This window comes from Myodes glareolus, chromosome 3, assembly GCF_982192425.1.
Source record: "Myodes glareolus chromosome 3, mMyoGla1.1, whole genome shotgun sequence".
Taxonomy (NCBI): domain Eukaryota; kingdom Metazoa; phylum Chordata; class Mammalia; order Rodentia; family Cricetidae; genus Myodes; species Myodes glareolus.
In genome coordinates this window covers 19,091,347-19,099,431 of record NC_142028.1, presented here as the reverse complement: position 1 = coordinate 19,099,431, position 8,085 = coordinate 19,091,347, and the positions used below count along the sequence as shown (strand labels likewise).

At 38.8% G+C, this 8,085-nt stretch overlaps 1 pseudogene; it reads right to left on the bottom strand.

The window, feature by feature from the left end:
- Positions 1–6,708: 6,708 nt before the first annotated feature.
- Positions 6,709–7,452, bottom strand: LOC146895322 (taste receptor type 2 member 140-like; annotated as a pseudogene).
- Between the last annotated feature and the right edge of the window lie 633 nt (positions 7,453–8,085).

Here is an 8,085-nt window from a genome sequence, read left to right as displayed (position 1 = left end):
TTAAGAAGCTGAATACAACCTGCACAGTGACAACAACAAATGATCCATTATGTGGGTGATAGAAATCTCACAGGTCCCATCATTAGGTCGAGAGTCATGGACAATTAATGGCTGCTGAAAGGTGAATCTAATCTAGGAATCTCATGCAAGATTATCCAATTTCAAATGTGTGTTCTGAAACACACATACATGTGACCAATACTAAATGGATATATAATTCATATATATATATGTATATATATATGAATAACTGTTTAAAGAAAATATGTTTTCAAAAAAGTCATAAATCTAAGATGGAAGGGGAACATGGGATGACTGGGAGATGGGTGGTGGAAATTATGAAAATACTATATCATGAAATTGTCAAAATACTAATTAAATTTAAAAAGAAGCTTTAAAACTTGTATTCCTTATTCTTGTACAACTTACTCACCAATTTTCAATGATTTTCTTATTTTTGTCTGTTATTGGACACTTCTATATAATACATAGTATTATACAAACTTTCAAACTGTGTAAAATACATATTTTGGGGTTAGAGAGTAGGCTCAGTGGCTAAAAATACATGTTGCCCTTTCTGAGGACCTATGTTCAATACCCAGCACCCACATGTTGGCTAGCAACCATCTCTAGTTCCACTCCCAAAGGAGTCAACAGTCTCAACTGACGTTCTTGGAAAACAGGCATGAATGCATACCTGCAGAAAAATATTCATACATATAAAAAATCTAAAAATTATAAAAGAAAAATTAGAGTCAGAAAATTTTATTTATATATGCAATTTTTACTCTATAAAATATTATTTGCAATACAAGAAACTTAATAAATAAGTATTGATCTAAACTAGTGATATGTTTGCTTTTCATTGACTAATTTAACACATTATGAAATTCGGATATATTGGACAATTTCTGTAACTTATCAGAGGTGCTAAATTGCACTTCAATTTTTATTCAGTAATCTGCCTTGCCTGCTTATCCTACGTTGATAGAATTGATAGCAGCATTTAGTCCCATTTCTCTATTAAGTTGTCTGTGTGCATCACAGATTCAGCAAGAAACATATGCGTATATACTGTGAATACCATCAACATTGTTGTTTTATTCATAAGAAATATAGAAGAATCTTGTACCAATAGAGCCAATCCTGTTGAGTGTAGGTGTGGGTGAGCCAGCCCTCAAGTTGCAAGCAAGGAAAAACTGCACCGATTTCTCATCTCTTTTGTGGCAGCCTGGGTGAGGGAAAGAAACCCTCTCCCAAGCCCATCAAAGCCGAGGACAGGTGAAAGAGCTGGCCCTGTGGTCACAAAAGTTGGAGAGCCATCCCTGACATCCACCAGCAACAACACTTGGGAGAGCAGCCCTGTACCTCATCAGAGCAGCACAAAAGAACCAACTCTATTAGCAGAGGGTTGGGTGAACCAACCCTGGAACTGTGACCATAGTAGAGAAGCCCCCATTTCTCCACTGATGGACTAACCCTACAGGTACCCAGGCCCAGACCCAGGGGTATGACTTGGCCTGCCCCAATAACTACCAACTGTGATTTGCTGGAACACATAAAGGAACCTGACCTGCAGACTCAAAGCTGCAGAATCTCCACAACACACGGAGGCAGTGGTATGTCCGGGAAGAGTTCTAATGGGGGTCCAGTATTGATCATGTAGTAGAAACCAGGGTCCTTGAACCAGAACAATGACTCTTTGCAATGAACACTTCAAGTAGAGATGTGTGGACAAAAGGGTATAAGGTGTGACTTGTTGGGTCCCACTGCATTTTCCGTGACCATATTTTTATTTTTCCCATTTTTATTTTTTTTTATTTTATTATCTTTCTTATTTCTCTTTAATTTTTTTTTTGTTTGGGGAGGGATGTAGGGGCAGAGGGCCAATGTGAATGGACACGAAAAGAATAAGATCAAGATACATGAAGTGAAAGACACAGAATTTTTTGTGTGTGTGAACCAGTTTTTTGGGGGGTTACTTTCAGGAGTATGGATGCAGCATTACTTACAGGAACAGAAATGACTCAAAGACAGCTACATTACCAATATTAGCTTCAGCCTGGGTGACAGACAGCTCATTAAAATCTGGAAAAGCTGGAGCATACTGCAACAGCCTGCAAGCAGATGAACAGGTTGGGGAGCATCCTTTCCAAATGTCTCTGGTCTAAACCTCATCCAAGCAACTTGGATACTTTCTGGTTTTTTTCCAGGCACCTGGCCATGACTCAGTGTCTTCTTTGCAGCCTTTCTACTCTGAGAGTCTTCTGTGATGTTCAGTTTCCTTTCATATGGGAAGAATTCTCTGCTTTTATTGTTAATTCTGGCAGGGCGGGGGACAGGTCAATCTGGTCAGTTTCAGGAATAAACTCTGGTTATCTATCACACAGCAAGGTGACCATAATTGGTAAAATGTTTTGTATTTCAAAACTGCTAAGAGTAGAATGTAAATATGCTCACCATTTAAAGGATGTAAAGTGATGAATTTATTCTGATCAGAATTTGTTATTTGTTTTCTTGATGATATCCATTGTCATTTGGAGGAGAGGGAATCTCGAAGTTCTTTAAATTTAAACTTTCTTAATGTTTAGGGATGTTGAACAATTTTCCAAATTCTTATTTATCATTTATATTTATTCTTTCAAGAACTATTTATTCACTTATGTTTTCACACCCTTTTCTTTCTTTCAGTTCCAAAATTTCTGGTTATGAGCCCAATATAGTTTTCTGTTTTCTTTTTCCACAAGATACCTTCAATAATAACAATATCAAGACAATTACTCCCATTACAAATATGACAACTGTCACTGAAATTCAAGGTATCATGCTGAAGACACCCTACCCTTTGACCAGAGGGCTTGACGGCATTAAGCCATAATGGAACTGAAAGCCTCTTCCCTGAGAACTAGCTCTCATTGTACCAAAAGGAGCTACACAATCTGACAAAGGATAAAGTTAATCAATAATCTTACCCATAAAACCTAGGAACAACAACAAGACCCAAAATGACCAAATACCACATGATCTCACTTATATTTAGAATCCAGATATATTTTGGACTTACAGAAGAGGAGAACATAAGTGAATAGAGTAATTTTTTAAAAAGTAAATAAAGAAAAAATATCTTTAAAGTTAAAAACGATTTGTGTGTACCTGATTGTAGATAATTTAACATTAATTGTTTTACATTATAAACTATCAGCTTTATTACCAATTGTACAAAGTTAAGAAATATTTTCTAAGCATTATTACGTTCTATTACATCAATATTGCACTATCTCCTTTATTCTTCTTAAGCATCCATTGGAAAACTAGTACATAGTAGATTTGTTAAGTGACAAACAAGTGACTGAAGTACAGGTTAAGTGTCCATTGGTGTGGCATTGTGGCAAAGACCATCCTGCTGGGGTGTGCAAATCACCTTCTCACAGGACCTTCTTCTGTAAACTGACACACTTTCCTCTATGTCTGCAAACTTCTTGGGTCTACCCCCTTGTCTTATGGATACTTATTCCATTAGATTACAGTTTCACCCTATGGTATCATTTATACCTAACTATATCAACAAACTTTTTCTTGGCACTTTGAGCAGCATATTTATGTAACACGAGGGCTGGCTTGTTGGGGTATCTGTCCTGCCCAGTACCCCACAGCAGGCAGGCCCCAAAGAAAATCACGCACAAGACTCCATAAGGTTATAAACTGATTGGCCCATTTGGTCAGGCTACTTATTAGTTCTTATGACTTATCTTAACCCATTATTCTCATCTATGTTAGCCATAATGGCTCTGTACCTTTCTCAGCTGGGCAAGTTACATGCTGCCTCTTCGGTGGTCTGCGCAGGAGTGGCTGAGAGAGAGCTTCTGCTTCCAGAATACTCCCAGTCTCTTTGCTCCACCCCTACTTCCTGTCTGGCTTTCCTGCCTATACTGCCTGCCTGGCCAATCAGCGTTTTATTAAAATATGATTGACAGAATACAGATAATTCTCCCGCACCATTTCCCTCTTTTTTTTTTAAACAAAGGAAAATACCCATAATCCATTTGTTGGGAATGTGGGCATAGTATTTCAGGCTACTTCCTGCTGGTTGGGGGCGCTGATAGTCTTAAGGGGACCTAAAGAAAATTTAGAGTTATAATCAAGTCATGACTGGAGTATCCTGTGAGTCTCGATCATCTCAGGCAGCAGTCTTGGATCAGTTCTGGATGTAGACCTCTGTCATCTGGGCCATCTGTTCCTATCGGAGATTTTTCAGGTGGCCTCCCTTGGTCAAAGGTGATTATTCTTAACTCTGAATAAATCCAGAGTCTCTCGTTTTCTGTGGAAACAAAAGCAAAATCTCTTCTCCAAAGTAACATACCTTTTGACTTCAGTTTTGAAGCCAAGGTATTTTCAAAATTCCTATCTTGGGTTAGTTCAGCAGCATTTATAAACAAAAGTCTTTTAGCAGTTGTTGCTCCTTCCTCAGCAATCAAACAATTTAAAGAGAGCATAAAAGCATACAGTATGAAGATTCTCTGTGCATTTTCCATCTTTATGTGGCTTTATTTAACCTCTATTTCTTTTATTTTTACTTTTAATTTTTGAGACAGGATCTTTGTATATCTTTGTCCTGGAATAACACTGTAGACTAGGCTGTCTTTGAACTCACAGAGATCCTCCTGTCTCTGCCTCCCCAGTGCTGGGATTAAAGGTGTATGTTACCACACCTTGAACTCACAGAGATCTGTCTCTGCCTCCCAGGCATTGGGATTAAAGGCGTGTACTACCACACCTTGAGGTCACAGAGGTCAATCTACCTCTACCCCTTGAAGTCACAGAGGTCAATATGCCTCTGCCTCCCAGGCATTGGGATTAAAGGTGTGTACCACCACACCCAACTACTCTCTTTCTTTCCTTTTAACTTTAAGAACTTTAACTTTTAGCCTGCATATACACACTGTAAACCATTTAGAGGTTTTCTTCCTCTTTGAATCTCTCTTTACTGTATATTTTTCTTTTTCTGACCACATGAGCCATTAATTTACTAAGCAATATGGAGAGCCGTGGCTTTGACAGCTAGATCCAGCTCATTCCTTAGCATTTCAGCCTCAAGGCTGAGGTACCAGCCAGAGCTGTGTTCACTGCCACAACTCTATGGCGTTTCAAGGTCCTTGCCAGCAAGCAAGCTGCAGCATTCTGCTCACAGACCACACTCAGTCGGACTGCCTGCCTGAAAGAGTCAGAGTTTGCTCTGGCAGGACAGCCCAGAAAGACAGCATTTTAAAACAGCGCAGCTTTTTTTTTTTTTTCTGCTACGGCTGAAAACCGAAAAGCATGCATTCAGTTTTTCACCAACACCGTTTAAGTGTTTCGTGGCAGGACCTCTTAATGAGCTACAAAGTTTTGCAGCTAAAGCTGAGTCAGGAAGCCTCCCTTAGACGAGAGCATTTGCTTGCCTCTAGCAAACAGAGCAGACCTGAGAAATTGCTGCTACCAACAAAACATGCTTTACTCTATTTGTTCCCAAGCTCTCTCAAGCTTTCTGTGGATTCAGTTATCCACGTTGGCGCCATATGTAACATGAGGGCCGGCTTGTTGGGGTTTCTGTCCAGCCCAGTACCCCAACAGCCGGCAAGCAACAAAGAAAATCACGCACAAGACTCCATAAGGTTATAAACTGATTGGCCCATTTGGTCAGGCTACTTATTAGTTCTTATGACTTATCTTAACCCATTATTCTCATCTATGTTAGCCATAATGGCTCTGTACCTTTCTCAGCTGGGCAAGTTACATGCTGCCTCTTCGGTGGTCTGCGCAGGAGTGGCTGAGAGAGAGCTTCTGCTTCCAGAATACTCCCAGTCTCTTTGCTCCACCCCTACTTCCTGTCTGGCTTTCCTGCCTATACTGCCTGCCTGGCCAATCAGCGTTTTATTAAAATATGATTGACAGAATACAGATAATTCTCCCGCACCATATTTATATTTAAGTAGTTCAAATACATGTATTGGTGTTTGTATAACAAAAAACCATGCTTGCATATTGTATATAGATCTGTAATATGTTTGAATAGTTCTTAATCTACAAAGAATCTTCTAAATTTATAAAGTTACAGACACCTGAATAATTTGAAATTGCACATTTATACATAAAAGCCTTTCACTCATCGTGGACATTATTCTCTTTGGTGCTCCTGAAAATCAGATGTGAGGAATGCACTCTACAGGCTGTCTTTCTCTCATCACAGCTCTCACAAGAGCCCAGTATGCCCCATCTCCTGGGAATAGTCCTTTAGTAACACCCTAGAAGATGTGCAGGACAAACAAGTAGCAACTGGTACATCACATATTAATATTCTCAGTGAACTCCTTTTTCCAGGAATGTCATTCTGTGTTACATACTTAGCCAGAAATCCAGGAAAGCATAATGTCCCTGTCTACTTAGTAACATGGTGTCAGCTAATCTCACATCCACACATCCATGGAATAATTCTCCATTCCTGACATGCTTAGAAGGAAAATAATTAGCCCTGTTGTAATGAGATAGATATTACCCATGTTTTTGTCCTTGCTTGTGGGGTCTCCCATCTGAATAGAAACCTCCACACTATCTGCTTGTCTAGTAAACCTTTCATCTGAAAGAGGATCTCCACCCTGATCATCTCTAACACATGACAACTATGAATTGGTTTTTTTTTTTTTAGAATATGGAAGCTGATCCCCAATACGTTTATGTAAAATACTGTTTTGTTTCTTTGAGCCTGCACCTCATCCAACACATCACAGAAAGCAAGGATTGATTCAGCTTCCTGTTCGCTAGGATCAGGACACATGAATGGACTGAGGGGAAAGCAATTCCCATTATCTGTGAAAACAACATTATGTGACTGCTATGCTTAAAGTCAGCATTCCAGCATAGTGAAAGAAGAGATAGAAAGAAAATCATATACAGTAACAGGAAGGTGACCACAGTTTTCAAGGCCTTTATGTGGTCTGTGGTGCTGACATCTCTGGAGCCTTTGGCGTTGTGCTCCATGTTCTTCAGATGTCTCCACAGGGAGAAAATGAGCAGGGGAAACATTCACAATGTCAGAGACACAGTGAATGGGATGAGTGTGAATATAGCTTGAAAAATTAGCTATCTTGAGAAAATAAAAGATTCTGAGACATGTAGCAAACCAGATGGTGAAATGATTGGTTACTGTCCAGGAAATTTTGATAATTCTCATCACTTTTCCAGATATTATTAAAGTTGCATAGATGGAAGAAACCAATAAACATGCAATTAATGACCAGAGCAGAGTGAATTTGGAGATGGCCAGAGCACTGAGGATCTGATCCACCGAAAAGATCTTTCTTCTCTTGACCCAGCCCATGATGTTCACCAGTGCCATAAATGCACATCATAGGTTTCCTACTATGAATTCCACACTTAAAAATATGTTAATGTGACATGTAGAATATGACTCATTGTCACTAAGGAAGATGTGTTAATCAGTCCTCTAAAATGCTATGAAATTCATGAATTCTCATAGCATTCACTCTCATGAGCCCAATACACGGTGCCAATTAAATATCAATTCACTACTTATTTGATGCATAACTTTTTGCCCAAAAGTGTAGAACTTCGAAGTCTGTTAGGTTAGAATTCATTCAGATATTATGTGCTTTTAAAGGGTACCATGAAGTCTATTTTGTAGATGTGGAAGAAACACTGAATTTTCACATGCTGTCATCAAAATAAAGACATACTTATATGCATTGGTTTTTACTAGTTTACAGTTATGGGAGTAGTTGGAGAATTGAGATAATTTGTTCTAAATACATTGCATGAAATGTCAAAGAATTAATGAAAATATTCTTTTTTAAAAAAAATATTTATTTATTATGTATACATTATTCTTTCTGTGTGTATGTCTACAGGCCAGAAGAGGGCACCAGACCTCATTACAGATGGTTGTGAGCCACCATGTGGTTGCTGGGAATTGAACTCAGGACCTTTGGAAGAGCAGGCAATGCTCTTAACCCCTGAGCCATCTCTCCAGCCCCTGAAAATATTCTTAAAATAATAGAACAAGAAAAGAGAAAACAAAAACCCTGTGTATCA